This window comes from Fukomys damarensis, unplaced genomic scaffold (genome assembly GCF_012274545.1).
Source record: "Fukomys damarensis isolate Sample0158 unplaced genomic scaffold, DMR_v1.0_HiC HiC_scaffold_35, whole genome shotgun sequence".
In the NCBI taxonomy this organism is placed as follows: Eukaryota; Metazoa; Chordata; class Mammalia; order Rodentia; family Bathyergidae; genus Fukomys; species Fukomys damarensis.
Window position 1 is genome coordinate 50,988,884 of NW_022900947.1, and position 22,569 is coordinate 51,011,452.

A 22,569-nucleotide genomic window follows, 5' to 3' on the forward strand; every position below is an offset into this window, starting at 1 on the left:
CAACTTTTCAGTAACCTCATCTTTGACAAAGAAGCCAAACATCCTCACAGGAGGAATAATAAATTAATAAGTGTTGTTGAAAAATGGGTTTTTACTTGAAAAAAGATTAAAACTAGGCCTATATCTCTCACTATGCACTAAACTAAAATAAAAATGGATCAAATATGTAAATATTAAAACAGAAACTCTAAATTTTCTGGAAGAGCAGATAGGTTGAAATCTTGAAAACTTTCGCATAGGAAAAAACTTTATGAACAAATCCTCACTAGCATGGGGACTAGCACAAAGAATCAGCAACTCAGATCTCATTGTATTAAAAAGTTTCTGTGCAGCAAGAGAAACCTCCAACACTGTGAAGAGACAACCCACAATTTGGGGAAAAAAATTTCACCAGCTGTTCATCAGACAAAGGTCTACTATCTAGAATATATAAATATTTTTTAAAATTAGACCTTACAAATTTAAAGAGCAATCCAAAACTGGGCATCTGAAATGAAAAGATATTTCTCAGATAAAGAAGTAGAAACAGCAAATAAGCATATGAAAAAATGTTCAACATTACTGATCATTCAAGAGGTGCAAATGAAAGCAATGTTGAGATTCCTCCTCACTCCAGAAAGAATGGCTGCTATCATGAAATCAATCAATAACAAATGCTGGCAGAGTTGTGGGGAAAAGGGAACCCTTCTTTACTGTTGGAGGATGTTTAGACTGGTACAACCATTGTGCAAATGAGTATGGGTATTTCTCAAATAACTACACTTAGAGATTCTATTTGACCCAGCTATTCCCTGCTTGGTATATTTCCAGAAATGTTAAAAACATCATACCATAGCAATATAGGCACACACATGTTTATGTGGCATAAATTATAATAGCTAAATATCAGAAATAGCCTAAATACCTATTAACTCATGACTGGATAAAAACATATATATTTTGTACTGGGGATCAAACTCAGGACCTTGCATTTGTAAAGCAGGAGGCAGAACCATTGAGCTAAATCCTTGGGCCCTTAAAGAAGATTTTTTAAAATAAAATGAAGGACTACTCAACCATAAATAATAATAAACTAGAGACATTTATAGCTAAATGAATGGACCTCAAGACCACATTCTTCATGAAACAAATAGGATACACTTGTGCAAATATTGAGTCATTTCTCTACTGTGAGAAACTGAAGTTTTACATGAGGACCAAAATGCTTAATAGATAATGTGAAATTAGCTCAAAAGTTCCAAAGGGGAAGAGGATGTTGGGGAAAGGGAGAAGGGGAAGAAAAAAATATGAGAAAAGAAGGGAAAAATAGAAACAAAAGCTTTTTTTTCTATATAGGGAGGGGTTGAATGGATGGAGGGAAGGGGGGTGGAGAAAAATAAACCAACATATATCATAAACAGGTACAAAGTTCCAATAATGTACCAATAAACTTATTTAAAAAATATTATCTTTCTCTTTTACTCTATTTCTGGCCTTCAAGTTAAAAAAAATAGTAAATTCTTGTTGAAAATTAAATAACTTTGTTAAGAGATACTGTATTTGTTCTATTCCAAAGACTGAGAACTTAAAAAATATTAACTTTTAATATATACCACAAAGAATTGTGTTTTTAATGTTGAAAATGTAGAAGTAACCCTCCTTATGATTTATATTTTAGGCACTTGAAATCATATCATGGAGGAGCAGAACTAAATTTTTTTTTCCATTAAGTTTATTGGTACATTTAAGGTAAACAGTATAGTAACATTCATCCCTGGGATCTTGTACCTTTACATCCCGGGATGAAATTAGATCCTTATTCAGGAAAAAAACTTTTCTCATTGGAAAATAAGTTGTAGCTTTTATTCCACTAAATAGTATAGTACTGAGTTTGTCAAAGATTGCTGTTCATGTGCATTTGTGTGCATCAGCATGTGTATGCATACCAATTTATTTCAGAAATGCTTTTTACTGGTGATATTAGTACTAGACACCATATAACAGACAAGGCATAGAAGATGTAAATTATACTAGTCAGTATTTTCATGAAGCACTGGGTGGCATAAGAGGAGAGTATACCAAAAAGAAGGAATATAGAGACCACTAGAATAAAGATGACAGCATAAGGTGGGATGGGTGAAGTGTGGGAGCTATTACAATCAAATAGATGACATACAAAGTGAAGAAAAAGACACAAACAAACAAACAAACAACAGATGAAACAGATGTGTGCTCGACATGGAAAACCAGGACATGTCCAGATAGATGCTTACGTCTTTTCTGTGAGGCGAGGCCAGAATTTCTTGTTGCATATAATTTAATTAAGAGATTTGCCAACAATTCTAAGGAAAATTGTCCTGTTTGAAAACATGCTAGGAAAATTCTGCATTCTACATTCCTCTTTTGGAGATTAAAAATATGTCCTAGAAAATTCTAAATCTTATAAATTGTGAGAATTTAAGCAGTATTTTTCAAATGTAGTCAATCATATACTGGTTTATTTTCAATACCTATTACTATGATTCACCAGATTATAATGGGTACATTATGTTTTGTAAACTGCATTTTGACATCAGTGTGAAGAAAGGATTGAAGAAAACACTAGGGACAACATTTGTTGCTAGATGATGCTTCTTCAGCTAACATGAGGACAAATGAAGTCCCTACTTAGGGCTGTGTGTGAGAAGACTGACAACATGGTGTGTGTTGAGGGATGTTTGCATTGCAAACATTCCATACCTCATGGTCTCCAGGATGCTCAGCAAACACAGCACAAGATTAAGCAAACAGAAAAATGCTATTCAGACACTTATGTCCCACTACATGATGTATAACACAAATGAAGCTGAGTAACAACTAATTTAGAGAGATAAAATATGCATAAAAGATAAACATATATTAAAAACTGAAACACACAATTATTTTTATACTTCCACATGTTTTTTCCTATGGGATTATATCAAATAAGGAGAAACAATTCAATATATCTGACACAAGAAATAATTGACTTGGAGCCACTATTAGAGCCTTAAATAAGAAAAACATTTGTAGTAAAAAAAAAAAAACAAAACAGGCAACCAATATTATGATTCAATTCTTTCTTACGAAGCAAGGGTAAAATATAAGAAAATTGAATACCACACAAGTTTCTGGGCATTCTTTAAATTGTATGTGTTCTTATAATTGATAAGCTAGAGTTCAAAAGGCAAGTACATCAAGAGGTATGTCTAAAATCCTGTGTGTTTCCGGGAGGAGGTCATAGGACATTTAACTGAGAAAGGACTTGCAGAATAGACCAGCATGATCTACATATCCATCCAGGGCATTCTCTGAGGATTATTCTGAAGGAAGTTAGATATACATATATGATAGCTGTATTTATTGGAAATAGTACATATAGTTGTCAGCACTTCGCTGTGCTATACAACAAAAGCATAGTCTGCCAATGCAAATGAGAACAATCCTTTATGTATTTAACATTCAATGTTAATTGGATCAAAATTTATTTAATTAAAATCTAATTTTGTATAGTGATACTTTCTTCATATAAAACAGAAAATCACATCAGGCACTCATTCACTGATAATGTACTGGACAAGTTGAAAACATGATTGAAGGGAAATTATAGGAACAAGAATTTCTGAACTTTTAAGGGGGAGAAACATAGCCATATCCAAAAATATCAATGCTAAAGCAATACATAAATATTATATGAATTAATTTAGATAAATTGATCTTCTAAGAGCAAAAGTTTGACACATACACATGTATGAAGAAAGGTGAATTTTATAGCATTACCACAATAGGCTATTATGGGATATTTAAAACCACTTCATATTAAGGTTAGTAGATTGCAATGACCTCTGGGATTATTTATTTATTTTATACTAAACATTTTAATGTGTTGACTAAAATATAAGCTATTGAAGTTTCCCTGGCCTTTCAAGTATAATGGGAATATTTATCTGGTTAATTGGTAGCTCAAAATCCAGGTCAGGCTTGATATAATTTATTCTCTCTAGTAGCTGCACTAGAAATAAAAGGTTACTGTGTTTCCACTTTGTTTTCCTTTTCTTGTAAATGAGAACTCACTAGAAATTCAAAGAAATATCATGCATTTGAAGTGGGCTATAGCACTTGCATTTACTACAACTGTGGCTTTAGCTGACATAAAGGGATAATGGTAGCTAATGATTAATCATTCTGCCTCCCACTTGTAATTTGTAAAGGCCATGATGATAATTTAAATTGGTTGTTATTTCAGGTTAGTGTCAGTGGTTCATTTTCAAAGTTAAACCATGGAAAAAGATTCACTTTAGTACTTCCTATCAATTTTACATTATGACTATTATTAAATATCATTTATTGTGCCTTTCTTTTGTTCCTGACCTTAAACAACATGACTTACTTGTAAAATTCTTTTTTTCCTTCCATTAACAGTTAAATAAACACTATTGCTATGACCATTTGGAATTATCTGCTATTATTACCAAAAGAAAAAATGGGCAAGAGTTTCATAATGTATTATATATGAGGGATTGTATTTCAGCTTAGTGGAGAGCATACACAAGGCCCTGGGTGTGATCTCCAACAATGCACCCATCAACACACACACTCACACACACACACACACACACACACACACTTACACATCACATAATAAAAATCAAGTGAATCAATGCTATATATAAAAGTACTAGCCATAAAGCTAACCTTAGGCTGAAATGTCAAAATAAAAGCAACAATCCATATTAAAATAATAAAGAGGAATGAAGTAGGGAAATAAGGCAAAAAAATAAGGACCAAAATTTTTCCTATATTGATTTGTCTAAAACAGGTTGACAAGTAATTTTAAAACAAGTATCTCAAAATCTTCAACAATATTTTACTTGTATTTATTCTTATTAGAAGCTTAAGAAAAAATTACATACCTAAATTATTTCTGTTAAAATTCATCATCTGCAATCTCCTAAAAACATCATATTAGAGTATCTGTGCAGTGAAATAAGATTTAATGCTATAATGTTTACTTTTCTATAATTTCAACTGAATTTAGAGATTATACAATATATCTCAAAGCTTAATTTAATGTCTATAAATTGGAACATACATAAGAGTCATCCTGGATTTTGGAGCCAGATGAATGAAGCTCAGGTGATGTTTCCATTGATTCTAACTGTGGGACACTGGGGAAAGATGTTGAACCTTTTTAAAAAGCCCATTTTCTCATATGTAAAATGGCCAGACACTTGTAGAGCATCTCTGTTAATCTGCTGAGACTATGGAAGAATATCAAAGAACAAGTAATTTACAAATCTACAGTTTTGCAGGCTACAAGTCCAACATTGAGCAGAGGAATCAGGCAAGGACTTTGTACAGCGATGTGGTGAAGAAAGATGGAGGGCAAGCAGGCATGCTTAAGAGATAAAATATGAAGTTTTACAGCTTCTCTCTGTAGTAGTCGCCATCATGTTTACTAACCTTTGTTCACAAGAACAAAAACATACCCATGTGAAAGCACTAAAAATCCTTTATCCCTCAAAGAAGTCCCAATACTTGCAAACACTTGCCAAAACTACTTTTGGTTGATGAACACATTTTGTTGTGAGTTTTGGAGGTGACAAATCACATCTAATCATAGCACAGATTCATAGTGAGTACGACCAGAGGTGACAAACATAATGCACATAAAACAATGCGGTGGACTTGGTAAGCTCTCAAATGAGCACTGGATGGTATGATTATGATACATGCAACAAGGCAAGATACCATTTGTAGACTTTAAAAATAAAGTCAGTCAACTTATGCAGTGCACAGATCCACCTTTCATCATTGATTGTGATATGAATAATTTGTGGAAGTGAAATGTTCTATGCATGTGATAAATAAAGGCACTGGAAACCTAAGGTCAATATTTTTAAATTCTATGTGCAAATATGAAGGTATTTATTTAATGTAAGATTTTCCTCTCCTAGAGACACCTACACACATAGATGATGAATCAAAACAGATTCAAAAAGAAAATGGCCATTTTTTTCTTTTTTGGTCATTAAGTTTATTGGTATTTTTTATGTACACAGTGCAGTTATATTCATCATTGTGATCTTTACATCTTCTTTATCCAGTCTTCAGTTGATGGGCAATCAGGCTGTTTCCAAATTTTAGCTATTAAAAACTGCTGCTATCAACATGGATGTACATATATCACAGTGATATGATTTTTTAAATTCTTTTGGAAAGATATCCAGCAGAGGGATATGGAAGCTCTCATCCTAGTACTTTGAGATATCTCCATATTGATTTACATAGTGGTTGCACCAGTCTGCACTCCCACGAACAATGAAGAAGGGTTCCTTTCTCCCCACAACTCTGTCAGCATTTGTTCTTGGTTAATTTCTTGATAGCAGCCATTCTTTCTGGGGAGAGGTAAAATTTCTGTGCTGTTTTCATAAGCATCTCTGAAATGACCAGTGTTGTTGAACAATTTTTCATATATTTATTTGCCACTTTTACTTCTTTGAGAAATGTCTGCTCACTTCTGTGGCCCATTTTTAATCTGGTCTTTATATTTGGGAGGGTCTCATTTTTTTTAGTTCTTTAGATATTCTAGATAGTAGTCCATTGTTTGAGGAAGAGCTGATAAAATTTTTTTCCACATTGTAGGTTGTCTCATCTCTGTTGGTGGTTTCTCTTGTGCAGAAGCTTTTTAGTAAGATGATATCCCAGTTGTTGATTCACTGTGCTAGTGCTCATGTTACTGAGTATTTGTTTACAAAGTATTTTGCTATGCCAATGCCTTTGAGAGTTCTACCTAACATCTTCCAGCAAGCTTAGAGTTTCTCTTTTAATATTTACATCTTTAATCCACTTGGATTTTAGTTTAGTGCATCTATATTCATTATACAGATTGGCCTATAGTTCCCTTTTTCGATGGGGTCTTTTCCTGGTTTTGGACTCAGAGTAGTGCTTCCAGGAATGAATTTGGAAGTATTGCTTCCCTTATAAATTTCATTGAAGAGTTTAAAGCATAGTAGGATATTTTTTGGAATTGTTTGGAGTGCTGGTTTGTTATTCATTGTTTCTCAGGTGTTCTTTGTACTGGAAGTATCTCATTTTGAAAGATAGTTTTGCAGGATACCTCAGTCTATGTTCAAGGTTATTTTCTTTTAGGGTTTGAAAAACTTCCTCCAAGGCTCTCCTTGACTTTAGGGTTTGTGTTGAAAAGTCTGCTGTGATTCTGATGAGCTTTCCTTTGGATGTGACTTCTTTTCTCTAGTTGCCTGTAATATTTTGTTAGATTTTCAGGATCTTGATTATTATATGTATAGGTGTACATTTTTGTCTTGAGCATGGATAATTGAAGGTCTGTATGCCTCACTTATCTGTTCATCACATTCTTTGGCAGCAACTGGGAAGTTTTCTGTCATTAATTCAGTGAACATTTTTTTGCATCATTTGTACTTTCTTCTGATTTTTCTTGGACTTCTATCCATCTGATATTTTTTTCTTATTTGTGTCATCTATGAGCTATTGGATTGATTTCTCATGATCCCTTACTATTTTTTAAGTGATCTCTCTTTTCATGGACACTGACCAACATCCTGTCTTATATATCTGATATTGGCTCAGCCTGTTATGTATACTTTCAATAGAATTGCTAATCTCCTGGATATCTATTTGAATCTGTTTCATGGATTCTATTTCTTTCATATGTTGGACATGCGTGGCTTCTATCATGATCCTAAATTCATGTATTTTTTTAACCAATTCTCTTCTAGAATCTCTATTCATGTCTTGTATTCCACTCACCATCTCTGTATTTATCAGTTAAATTATTTCTCCTCTGAATTTTTCTAGAGAATCATTTATCTGTTTTGTTACTTCCTGTGCTACCAGTTCAGGGTGTTGAGGTGATTACCAGACTTTTCCACCTCATTTCCTCCAGAATTTGCTTTGGTGAGCTGGAAGTCTGCATTTGAGTCTTGCTTAAATGTCTTATCATTTCTATTTTTGTTGTTAGTACTGACCTTGGTTTAATTCTTGCATTTTTAGTCTCTGATAACTCTGAGGCAATCTCATTTTCATTATACCAGGAAGGAAAACTGATTAGATCAACTACAATGCCTGAGCTCAAGTTATACCATCTGCAACACAATAGCATCAAGACCATCTCAAAATATGACAACTTGTGGTAGTTAGTAATCTATTACCTTTAACCATGTGAATTAAATAAAGTTCAAGGACCAGCCCAACATATGTTTATAGTGAATGAACTCTTCAATATAGCAACTTTATCCTTCAGGATGGGGATTTAGGTGGAGTTGTGGAAATGTGGATAGATAGGTAGAAAAATAGAGAGAGGTTATAAGTGTGGCCAGAGGACACAGGAAGATCACACAAACTATAGAAACTGTTGAACACAAGAGAAAAATGACAGAATGAAAGAACAAAGAAAAGAATAGAACAACCTAAAAAAAGGAAGCTAGAAAATTAACTCACTTTCCTTTGAAACTGATGACAATCAAGAGAAGGAAAAGAGAGAAGAAAAGAAAAAGAAAGAAGAAATCCAAATCAGGGCAGATACAGAGCAAAAACAGAGATGAAGAACAATATGAGAAAGTGATAGAATGAGTGAATGAAAAGAAAAAAATGTGACATAATGAAAGATGAAAATAGTGTTTGTAGATGGGGAGGGGAGGAGGGGGTGAAGGGAGGGCAGGGACAAGGGGAAAAAATGAGAATCAAGAATTGTCATGTAGAGGTACAAGATCCCAACAATGAATGTAACTGTACTGTATCCCTAAAATGTACCAATAAACTCAATTAAAGCTGAAAAAAAAGATTAAAGAAAAGAAAGAAAAAAGGAAATTTTGAAAAGAGTAGAAAATGAAAAATTGAAAATAAGAGGGACTGAAAAATGTTTAAAAATTAAAAATAAAAATGAACAGCCTCCTTCATAGTATATCTCTGCTGTCATAATAGAAAATGTGGCCAGCAGTGTGCAGATCTAAGTCAATTAGTCTCAGCAAGTTAGCAGTAGACCCCTGAGATTCAGGCTGTTTTCTGGCTGCAAGGCCCACATTGAACTCCCTGACCTCCCACAGGGTTAACTCTACACAGTTGTACTGCAAGTTCTAGCTGCTCTTCCCCTGAAGAAGTCCAGGTTCTGATGTCAGGTGATAATCCCTCCAACTTACAATTATGGTGGTCTGATATGCCTTTTTTGCAGAGATTCTCTTCACTTTTCCAGTGGTTTTCACTTTTCAAGGAGCCTGAAAGAGGCCCTCTTTCTGTTGTTCACTTCAGCTGTAACTTTGGGAGATCAGGACGAGGGTCTTTATCATCACCTGTGCCTCAGAGCTGTGGATCCAGGTACTAGTGCAACCAGGAAGCCAAAGGCACGAAGGACTCCTCTGGAGTGGTGTTGCAGGCTCCCATGCAGCTCTGCTTACATTGCTGAGAGGCTTGGGGGGTAGGCATAGCAGCTCAGCTCCACGTGGCTCCACTTCTCACTGGTCCCCTCAGGTTGTTTGGAGGTGGGATGTGCATGTGGAGTACTCATTCAGCTCCATGTGGGTGGCTCTGCTTCTCACCAGTCTGCTCAAGTTCTGGCCATCATTTCTCAGTTAAAAATACAGGGAATTAGAATCTGCTAGACCTGTGAAATAGAAAGAAAAGGGCTAGTGGTATAGGGGAAATGGGAAGCATAGGAAAAAGGAAATAAGGAACAAGAAAAAATAAGAGAAAAGGAAAAAATGGAAACAAAGTCTTTGTAAATAGGGAAGGGTGGAGGAGGAGAAGGGAGGGCAGGGGTAAGGGGAAAAAATGAGAACTAAGATCTGTCATGTAAAGGTACAAGATCCCAATGATTAATGTAACTGTATGGTATACTTAAAAAGTGTCAATCAACTCTATAAGACTAAAAAAAATAAAAACAAACAAGCAAAAAGAATCTGATTTAACTTTCAGAAGTGTGTCTGTGTTCACCATCATCTAAGTGCTACTTAACTTTATGTTTTAGGTTTCTGCTTAAATCCCTGAAAAATCAACTTTAAAAAGAAAATATTTATTCTGACTCTGAGTTTCAGAGATCCCAGCTTATGTTTGGTTTGTACTCTTGCTATGGGCTTGCAGTGAGGCTGAACATCATGAAGGTGGAGAGATGTGGCAGAGGCTGCATACCTTATCCTGGACAGGAGGAAAACAGAGAGAGAAGGGGATGAGGGTTTCAACATATCCTTCAGTGCTCCAGCTGCCCCTCCCCGCCGCCAAAGTTTCTAGTACCTTTCCATTGCATCACAAGCTGACAACCATGGGCCTTTGTAGGACGCTGAAAAGTCAAGTCACAACACTTCCGTTAGTACTTATATTCTGTCAATGATTCATGAAAGAGAATCTTTAATGATATCATTTTATATCACTTATATATTTATTTATCATTTTATATCATTTATATATTTGTGTATCATAAAGTATTTCCTTTATGCTGGCTCTTTGACAACTAGAGGCTGAATAATGACACTAAAGTTTTAACATGTAAGCAGTAGCATCCCCAGTCACTTTTGAATACTTACAAGTAGTATGAAGGGTATTATGTTTACTTAATCAGCTCTCAGGGGATCACGGAGAATTCCAATGAAACATACCTTACTATATCTTACTAAACTGTGGCTTATCCTTATTGTAACTATATCAGGCAGATGTGTTTAGAGATCATTGATATAAATTAAACTCTTTTTCCTAATGGGAAATCTTAATTTCCAGATATTCAATATTTTTTTAATATATTTTCACATTGTTTGAATTGGACATCCCTCCAAGTCTCTGTGTGATTCAATGGTAAAGTAATAATCCAGAGAAGAGAAAGAAATCCACCAATGCCTGTTTCTTATAAAATCATAATATCTTTAAAGTTTAAGAGGCAAATAAAATATAATTCTCAAAATACTCAAGATTTATGAAAATATCAAATGCGAAGGGGGATAAGAGATAAGGGGAGGAGAGAAAAGGGATTTAAAAAGAATTAAGACATGTTATACATGTATGAACTTGACAAGGTGAATATAATCAATATGTACTAATAAAAATTTCAAAAACATTTAAAAAATAACAACTTCCAATCAAGCTCACAGATATTATCTTGGAATGATCTAAGCATCAGAATTTCATGATATTAAATAATAGGTGTAGATTAATAGGTAACTGTGTAAATGTTCTGGTCACTGGAAGCTGTTCTATATAGAAAAGCCTCCAGGCATTCAGTTTTTTAGACATCTTGCCATCTTCGGTATTGATTTCCAACATCTGCCCTGTCTTGCTTTCACAGACAGATCTAAGAGCTCACCTTCAGTTTCCAAATGGTTGAGGAGAGAGGTGAAAGTACAAAGGAGCTTTCCATTACTACTGTCAAGCAGCTTTTCTTCTGAAAAACATCATCCAGGGTTCAGTCACAAGCCACACCCTTAGAAAAAGGCAATATTTATAACTTTGCACCCTAGAAGAAAAAGACATGGATTTTGATGACATATTAAAAATATGAGAAAATGAAAAATGGAAATAAAGTATTTGTAAATAGGGAAGGAAGGAGGGGGTAAAGGGAGGGCAGGGGTAAGGGAAAAAAAGAGAATCAAGATTTGTCGTGTAACGGTACAAGATCCCAATGATGAATGTAACTGTACTGTATACCTAAAATGTACCAAAAAACTCAATGAGAAAAAAATTTAAAATAAAGTAAAATTTTTGTTGGAGAGTATATTTATACAAGTTTACCCATTAAAGGAAGGCACTAAAGAACTTGCACAGGAAAAGGTCAAATAAATTCAAATAAAATCTAGAATAGAAGTAAATGTGATTAGAAGATGATGAACTCATTGCAATTGCCCAGATGAGTGGCAATCTGGAAGGGTCTATATGAAAAAGTCTCTGCCTCTCTCTGTGTCTCTATCTCTGTCTCTGTCTTCCTCATTGTGTTTTGACTGCTTTTCCACTTCTAAATTTTATTAAAAGCTTGAAAACTGGCAAAGGAATGATAGGTATTTGTGTTAGTTCATTTTTGTGACTATAACAAAATGTGTGAGGGAAGTTAACTCATGAAAAAAAAAAAGTTTATTTACTATACAAGAAGGCTGAAGGGTCAAGAGTTAGAGGCACCACTGTCCAGGCCCCTGGTGACTCCTGATGGCAGATGATGTCAAGGTGTTATCTTGTATGAATGTGCAAAATCACACTGCAAGGCAGGAGACAAAAGGCTACTGAGAAGTCAGGTTTAGGATTTTAAAAAAGAATTTAATTGGCGATCCCAAAAGAACTACTGCAATGTTTTCCAGGGGAATCCAATAACCTAAGGATCCCTAAGAGGCCCTGAATTCTAAAGTTCCCATCATTGTCACATCACAGGCCTAAGGTGCAAGGCTCTGACACATGAATTCTTGAGAGATAACTTGTATCCCAATCATAGTCAACTTCACTTTGTTCACGTAGTTCACCTGTCAGAGAGAAATTCAATTTAGAACCTCAGAGTTAGACATGGTTCATATTCCCTGGGCTTAAAATAATATAGTTAATAAACATATTCTGAGTGATATGATTACCACACATTTTGTTAGACATGTCATATTGAGCTCTACCATAAAGATGAAACCAGGCAATCCATATGGAAGAGAGTCCCTGAAGGCAAAGTAACTCTCATCATCTGTTTTCTTGGGAAGCCTTTGATTCAGGATTGAGAGGTTGTTTTCCTTGGATAAATGTGAGATTAACAATTCATATCATTTTTTACATTAAGTTTATTGGTACATTTTAGGTATACAGTGCAGTTACATTCATCATTGGGATCTTCTACCTTTACATGATGTATCTTGGTTCTTATTTTTCCCCTCACCCTTGACCTCCCTTCACCCTCTCCAACCTCCCCTATTTACAAAGACTTTGTTTCCATTTTTTTCCTTTTCTCATACTTTTTCTCATGTTTTTTTTTTCTTTTCTTTTTTTTTTTCTCGGCACAACAGGAAACTCTATTCCACAAAGTTAGAGGACAGCAGCAATGACAGTTTGAAGTAGAGGAATCTGAAAATAATTAGCAAGTGGCTTCAGTCAGCAATGAGAGCAAAGGGAGTGGAAGAAGAGGAGTGTTTTAAGAAATATTCAGAAAGGTAATGAGTACAATTGGACAGAGGCAAATTCCCATTCCCTGCAATGACACAGCGGGCCTTAGGCCTTGGATATTAATGTCACAGGAAAAAATTCTTAAATATAATAACAGACACTAAGGACATTTAATCATTAACCAGAGTGGTAGTTCCAAAAACATTCCGTCATGTAGATAATATATCATAGTAAGACATGTTTAAACAAGTAGCCACATAGAAAGTAATTTCTATTTAATATTCTGAGATTCATTTGATCTACTGCAAATGATTTATCATTGGCTTTTGAGGAGTATTTGCACCTTAGATTGTGTCTTTCAGAAGAGGACATATGTAAACTGTTAACAAACAAATGGGATATCTAGACTTTAAGACATAAAGTGGCTCTCAGAATTTACATGAAAAATCTATGATAAAAGTGATTTCACAGTGTTATACAATATCATAGAAAACCTACAATATGAATAAGTTAAGTTTATTCTTTAGCTTCATTATAAATGACTAAGTAAGATAACTCAGAAAACCTAATAATGCTAGAGAATATCCTCTAGTTCTAATGTAATTAAATAAGGGACTAAATACCCTCAAAATAATAATGGTGCCTTAATTTTGTATTGTTTTATTTCAGTGCTTTAGGAAGCTCTACAATTCATTTGTTTAATATAATTTGTTGATTTTTACAGTGTCTGGATAACTCCCACATAATGTTGCCATGAAAAGCATCTCCTATATGCAAAGAGAACAAAGCATTCATGATAAATAACATACTTCATGTTACACCCCATAAACTCTAAAGCCAAAAACAAAAATCAAAGAAACAAGTAGCATTACAATCAAGTAGGTAATCTTTCTTCTACATAGCTCACTATCTTTTTCTTTTCAAATTCTACTGGAAAGACATTATCTGGTGTATTTAAATTAGAGATCAAGTTGCCTCAAACTCAGCCATAGTTCCTTATCTATATGCTTAACTTTTACATCTATCTATATTAATGCTAGTTTCATTCATTTGTCTATTCAAAATGCTCATTTTCCTAGACTTTGATATTATTCTATCAAACTATATCTATCAATTTAGCTTCTTAAGGGTTTCTGTAGAAAAAATTTATGGCAAAATTATCATGAAAAAACAGCTAATAAGCTAAAACAAAGGGAATAGTAAAGAAATGATCAGGCTAATGGGTGCCATCCACCTTTCCAGCTTTGTGATAAGGAAAAAGGTAAACTAACAACAATAACAAAAGAACAAAGAGAGCAAAATATTTACAGAGCAAAAAATGCAATTCTAAAAATAACATAGAGTATTAAGCCAGGCTTATGAAGGAAATGTAAGGGCTTGCTTCAGGGCCTTTGACCTGCAGGAAGAATTTTCAACTTACATATGTATGCAGCTCTGGAAAATATAATTTACATGCAGAATTTGAGTTAAATTGTCTCACCTGAGGCTGCCTAGGTCCGGAAGGCTGATATTTCCAATACTACCATGGACATGAATAACAAGACCTCATTTAAAGAGAAGAAAATAAAATGCACACCTATTTTGCATAATCACAAATATCTAATAGGAGTGAGAAGAAAGAGGAAGCTAAAAAATAACTAAATGAGGTTACAAACTAAAATTGATAAACATTCAAAGAAAATCAACAAAATCAACAAGCACAGTGTGGAGGGGTGAAGGGAGTGCAGGGGAATGGGGATAAAATAAGAAGCAAGATGGATTATGTAAATGTGCAAATTTCCAATGATGAATGTCATTACAATGTATACCTTAAATGTACCAATGAAATTCATTAATTAAAGCAATAAAGATAGGAAAAGAAGAAGTTAAACTGTCATTATTCACTGATGATATGATACTCTACATTGAAGACCCAAAAAACTCAACCAAAAGACTTCTTAACTTAATTGACACTTTTAGCACAGTAACAGGATACAAGGTCATCACACAAAAATCAACAGCCTTCTTGTACACAAACAATAGACTCAATGAGAGAGAAATTAGGGAAATGATTCTTTTCACAATAGCATCCCCAAAAATGAAATATCTAGGAATCAACCTAACAAAAGAAGCAAAACACCTCTACACTGAAAACTGCAGCACTTTGAAAAAAGAGATTGAAGAGGATATAAGAAAATGAAAAGACATCCCCTGCTCCGGAGAGGGAGAAGCAACATAGTGAAAATGGCCATACTACTGAAACTGCTCTACAGATTCAATGCAATGTCAATTGAAATTCCAACACTGTACTTCACAGAACTAGAAAGAAGAATACAAAAATTCATTTGGAACCATAAGAGACCTAGAATAGCAAAAGCCATCCTAGGCAACAGACACATGGCAGTGGGTATAACAATTCCCAATTTGAAACTATACTACAAAGCCACTGTGATAAAAACAGCATAGTACTGGCAAAGAAACAAACCTGAGGATCAGTGGAACAGATTGGAAGACAAAAACAACTCCAAATGCACTCAGCTACTTCATCTTTGAAGAAGGAGCTGACTGTCCCCACTGGAGGAAAGATAGACTCTTTAATAAATGGTGTTGCAAAAACTGGATCTCAACCTGCCAAAGATTAAAACTAGACCCATATCTCTAACCATGCAGTGAATTAAAATCCAAGTGGATTAAAGACCTAAATATAAAAATAGAAACACTAAACTTGCTGGAAGGTAAGTTAAGCAGAACTCTGGAAGACATTGACATAGGAAAAGACTTTATGAACAAATCCTCAGTAGCATGGGAATTAGCAGAAAGAATCAACAAATGGGATCTCATCTTATTAAAAAGCTTCTGTACTGCAAAAGAAACCATTAACAGAACTAAGAGACAACCTACAATGTGGGAAAAACTTTTTAACAGCTGCTCCTCAGGCAAAGGACTATTATCTAGAATATATAAGTCACTCAAAACAAACAGCCCCCCAAATATAAAGACCCAATTCATAAATGTGCATCTGAAATGTACAGACATTTCTCAGACAAAGAAATAAAAGCAGCAAGTAAATATATGAAAAAATGTTCCACATCACTGGTCATTCAAGAGATTCGGATGAAAACAACACTGAGATTTCACCTCACCCCACAAGGAATGACTGCTATCAAGAAATCAAACAATAACAAATGTTGGCAGGATTGTGGGGAGAAAGGAATCCTTCTCCATTGTTGGTGGGAGTACTGCCTGGTGCAACCACTATGGAAGTCAATATGGAGATATCTCAAAGAACTAGGATTAGAGGTTCCCTTTGACCCAGCCATCCCTCTGTTGGGTATCTTCCCAAAAGAATTAAAAGAATCTCACCACAGTGATATATTCGCACCCATGTTTATAGCAGCACAATTTGTAATAGCTTAAACTTGGAAACAGCCCATCTGCCCATCAGTTGGAAACTGGGTAAAGGAGATGTGGTTTTTCTATAAAATGGAATACTACTCAGCCTTAAAGAATGAGAAAGTAGATTCATTCATGGGTAAATGGGTACATTTTAAGGATATACTCCTAAGTGAAATAAATAAGTCACACATGTGTTAAAAAAAAAACAAAAAAAAAGCAATGAGCACACTTTGTGGGCCAAAACATAATGGAACTGCATCTGGAGAGGTGATTTATTTGAAGGCCTGAGCTTGAGCTCCAGCACAACAGCAAAAAAATGATGATGATAACAATGAAGACAACAGCAACAACAACTAATAACAATAACAGTTACAATTCGATAATGAGTAAATAATACAATTACAATTGGTTTCTAGGCCCCACACCTTTTGTTATTCCTACATTCATTAAACACACATTTGTGAAGTAGACAAATTTTGAAGCCTTTGTATTGGTTGGAGAAGTTGGTATTCTCTAGGGACATTAACTGTTTTTGTTTTGCATGTTGGATGAAAAATGTATTCTCTTCATTGATCTGGAAAATAATTTTATTTTTCTTCTCAATCCAAACTGGTAATTTTTCTTGATATCAACTACTCAAGTGTTAAGTATCATATTCAATATCAGAAAATTTATTACTAAATATGTGATTCATCTTTTTGGATAGATTAGCATAGGTGCTGCTGAATTTACTCACAGGAAATTACTTTTTCATGATATTAAGTGAAAATTGCAATCAGAGAAGGAAACATGTGAAGTTTGGATTGTAGCTTGGAATTGTAGTATTAATCTCAAGTACCTTGTATTGTTAAAAGGATATTGAAGAGAGGAAAATACATAAACTTGAGAATTCAACAAATCTGATTTTGTCTTAATTCTACCACTTAATCATGTGAATGAAATAATTTTAAAACTCCTAGCATTTCACTTGAAAATGCCTTTTTTCACTTATAAGTAGTAGTGGAGGTTATAAAAAGTAATGTATGTAGCATGCTCATTATATTGTCTGATATGCTTTAGCTGCTTCATAAATAGTATTTATTGTGGTTACTTTATTATTCTTGAGACAATTATCTCATCTTATTATCTCTTAAGTATGTATGATTTCATCCCTGGTCCATTTTTTATATTTTGCCTTTACAAAATGTCTTAGTGACCTATATTGTTGTGAGCATTGCAGGGATATAAAGAGGTCCACTAGGCAAAGGAGCTCATTTTCTTACAACTATTTGAGAAAGAAGTATAGCATGTGTGTGTGTGTGTGTGTGTGTGCATCTTTGCCTTTTCTAAATAATGCATTCATCAGTCTTAAAATGCAGTCTATACAGTGTTTTGTCTTTAAGGCAAATTTCATAAATACTAAATTTCTTAATCATGAAGCAATTCAATATAATACATATGCGTTAGACCCTTATGATTATGGGTCCCTGTCTTTAAAGATACTGTGTAGTAGACAATGTATAGTACTTGATAGAAAACCATGGTCCATCAGAAATGGAGGGTTTGTTTTCACTGAATTTGCAGACCAACAGAAGGGGAGGAGTATAAGGACACTGTTATTAAAAAAAAAAAGTTTGGTGTGATGCGAGAGAGACTGCAGACTAGATAAATCATATTCCATAAAGCTTTATGTTTTAACTACTGCTGATATATACATATGCATATACATATGTATATGCATATGTATATGTATATATCAGTGAGCACAGGGTGGAGGGATTGAAGGGAGGGCAGGGGAATGGGGAAAAATAAAAACCAAGATGGATTATGTAAACATACAAATTTCAAATGATGAATGTCATTACATTGCATACCCTAAATGTACCAATAAAATTGTGAATACTGGGGATCAAATTCCAAACTTTGTGCTGTATAAGCAGGTGGTGGCGCTGAGCTATATTCTTGGCCCTGCTGCATTATATTGCATTTTTCTTCTGGTATATCTCTATGAAAATTATATTTAACATTTTACTGTTCTTACAACATTCCTATCTTATGGTAGCAAAAAAAAAGAAAAATTCTTATAGAAATTAATATAGGTAAAATTATTGAAAAATTTAAATTGAGAAAATCATGAGTAATATACCATCAGCTGGTTTGTACACTTTTTTCCATTAAGTTTATTAGTACATTTAAAGAAAACGATACAGTTACATTTATCATTGGGATCTTGTATGCTTACATGTTATATCTTATTTCTTGTCTTTTTCCCCATATACCCTCCCTTCACCCCCTTCACTCTCCCCTGTTTAAAAAGACTTTATTTCCACTTTTTTGTTTTTTCACATTTTTTCTTTTCCCTAATTTCCTTTCCCCTCCCCTTTCCACTTTGCCTTTAGCCAATTTCTTCCTATTTCACCCTCTCAATTATACCATTTGAACCTTATTTATACTTTTAGTTTTGCACAGCAGATAACTATTCAGTATTTACTCAAGTGTGTCCTACTTATTTCACTTAAGAGTATAGCCACCATATGCGTCCATTTAGCTATAAATGCATCTAATGTCTCATTCCTTATGGCTGAGTAGTACTCCATTTTATAGAAAAATCACATCTTCTTTGTCCAGTCTCCAAGTGATGGGCATTTGGTTTGTTTCCAAATTTTAGGTTTTATGAATTGTGTCACTATAAGCATGGATACACATATATCACTGTGGTATGATTCTTTTAATTCTTTGGGAAAGATACCCAGCAGAGGAATAGTCAAATGGAACCTCTGATCCTAGTACTTTCAGGTATCTCCATATTGATTTCTACAGTGGTTACAACAGTCTACACTCCCACCAACAATGGAGAAGGGTTCCTTTCTCCCCATATCCCCATCAACATTTGTTATTGATTGATTTCTTGATAGCAGCCATTCTTTATGGGGTGAGGTGGAACCTTGTTGTTGTTCATCTGCATGTCTCAAATGACCATATATTTATTTGCTGCTTTTACTTCTTTGAGAAATTTCTGTTCATTTCAGATACCCATTTATGAACTAGGTCTTTATATTTGGGGGGCTAATTGTTCTGAGTTCTTTGTATATTCTAAATAGTACTCATTTGTCTGAGGAGTAGCTGGTAAATTTTTTTCCTACATTGTAGATTGTCTCTTAACTGTTGGTAATTTCTTTTGCACTGCAAAAACTTTTCAATACAATGAGATCCCAGTTGTTGATTTTTTGTGTAAATTCTCATGCAGTTGAGGATTTGTTCATAAAGTCTTCTATGCCAATGCCTTTGAGAGTTCTACTTAATTTACAATCCAGTGAGTGTATTGCTCCTGTTTTGATATTTAGATCTTTAATCCACTTGGTGTATGGTGAAAGATAGAGATCTAGTGTTAATTTTTAACAAGTTGAAAGCCATTTTTTCGAACACTATTAATTAAAGAGGTTATATTTTCTCCAGTGAGGGTGGTTGGCTCCTTTGTCAGAGATGAGGTGGCTGAGTATGCCCAGTGTTGTTTTTGCATCCTCCAATCTATTCCATTGATCCTCAGGTCTGTTTCTTTGCCAGTGTCATGCTGTTTTATCACAGTGGCTTTGCAGTATAGTTTCAAGTTGGGGATTGTGATTGATACCTCCTGCCATGTCTCTGTTGCCTAGAATGTTTTTGCTATTCTAGGGCTCTTTTGGTTCCAAATGAATTTTTGTGTGTTTTTTTCTTTTCTTTTTTTTTTGGTGAAACATATGGTTGGGATTTGTATTGGGATTTCATTGAATCTGTGTAGAAGTTTTGGAAGTATGGCCATATTCACTATGTTGTTTCTTGTTACTCAGGAGCAAGGATATCTTTCCATTTTCTTTTTTTAATTAAGTTTATTGGTACATTTTAGGTATACAGTACAGTTACATTCATTTTTGGGATCCTGCACCTTTACATGACAGGTCTTGGTTCTCACTTTTTCCCCCTTGTCAATGTGCTCCCCTCACCCCCTCCTCCCCTCCCCATTTACAAACACTTTATTTCCATCTTTTCATTTTCTCATATTTTTTTTATTTTCCCTTTTAACTTTCCCCTACCCTTCCCACTTTCCCTACACCTTTAGCCCTTTCTTCCTGTTTCACATTGCCAATTGTCTCTTTAGGATCTTATGTACTATTACAGTTTTTCACACCAGATAAACTATTCAGTATTTACACGTGTGACATATTTATTTCACTTAGGAGTTTATCCTCAATATGTATCCATTTACCTATGAATGAACAAATCCTCAGTAGCATGGGAACTAGCAGAAAGAATCAACAACTGGGATCTCATCTTATTAAAAAGCTTCTGCACTGCAAAAGAAACCATCAACAGAACTAAGAGACAACCTACAATGTGGGAAAAAATTTTACCAGCTGCTCCTCAGACAAAGGACTATTATCTAGAATATGTGAAGAACACAAAACAATCATCCCCACAAATATAAAGACCTGATTCAAAAATGGGCATCGGAAATGAACAGACATTTCTCAGACAAAGAAATAAAAGCAGTAAGTAAATATATGAAAAAATGCTCACCATCACTGGTTATTCGAGAGATGTAGAAGAAAACAACACTGAGATTCCACCTCACCCCACAAAGAATGGCTGTTATCAAGAAATCAACCAATAACAAATGCTGGTAGGGTTGTGGGGAGAAAGGAACCCTTCTCCATTGTTGGTGGGAGTTCATACTGGTGCAACCACTATGGAAATATTTCCATTTTCTTATAACTTCTTTTTTCAGAGTGCTGTAGTATTCAGTGTGGAGGTCTTTTGTCTCTTTCATTAGATTCATTCCTAGATATTTCATTTTTTGGATGTTATTGTGAAAGGAATTGTTTCCCCAATTTCTCTCTCAGTGAGTCTGTTATTTGTGTACAAGAAGGCTATTTTTAAGTGTTGACTTTGTATTCAGCTACTCTACTGAATCTTTCTATTAAGTCTAGCAGTCTTTTGGCAGAGTTTTGGTGTCTTCTATGTAGAATACCATATCACCAGCAAATAGTGACATTTTAACTTCTTCCTTTGCCATGTTTATTAAATTTATTTATTTCTCTCGTCTATTTGCTGTGGCTGTTACCAGAAATATATTGAGCAGAAGTGGTAACAGTGGATGTCTTTGTCTTTTTCCTGATTTTAGGGTGAAGATTTTCAGTTTTTGAACATTTAGTATTTTCTTGGCTGTTGGTTTTCATACATACCCTTTATTAGGATGAGATAAAGACCATCTATTCCTATTTTCTATCGTATTTTTATCACGAATAGGTGATGGATTTTGTTGAGTGATTTTTATATATCTATTGAAATTTTCATACATTTTTTTGTGCTTGACTATGTTGCTATAGTGTATTACATTTATTGATTTCCATATGTTAAAGCATAAATCCAATTTGGTCAGGGTATATGATCTTCTTGATAATCTTCTGTATTCTGTTTTCCAGTATTTTCTGGAGGATCTTTGCATCCATTTCATTAGGGAAATTGGCTTGTAGTTCTTATTTTGGTTTGGGTGTTTTCCTGATCTTTGGGGGGGGGTGTACCAGGGATTGAACTCAGGTCCTTATGCCTGAGAGGCAGGCAGCAGAATCACAGCTAAATGCCTGGCAAAGTATATGTAAGAATGATTTTCCTGGTTTGGGAATCAAAGTAAAACTTTCTTCCAGGAATGGATTTAGAAGTACTGCTTCCCTTATGAATTTCGTTGAAGAGTTTAAAGAGGCATGGTGATAGTTCTTTCCTAAATGTCATTTAGAATTCATCAGTGAAGTCATCAGGCCCTGGCCTTTTCTTTGTTGACACAGTTTTGGTTATATTTTCAATATTACTGTATGTAATTTGGGTGCTTAGACATTTTATATCTTCTTCATTCAATTTTGGAATTTCATATGTATCCAGGTATCTTTCCATTTCTTCTGTATTTTCCATTTTATTAGAGTACAGGTTTTCAAAGTAGGTATTGATGCTCCTCTGAATTTCTCCTGGATCTGTTTTGACTTCATCTTTTTCATTCCTAATTGCATGCATTTGAGCCTTTTCTTTCCTTTTTTTATTAGGTTAGCTAAGGATTTACTGATTTTATTTATTCTTTCAAAAAATCAACTCTTCAATTCATTG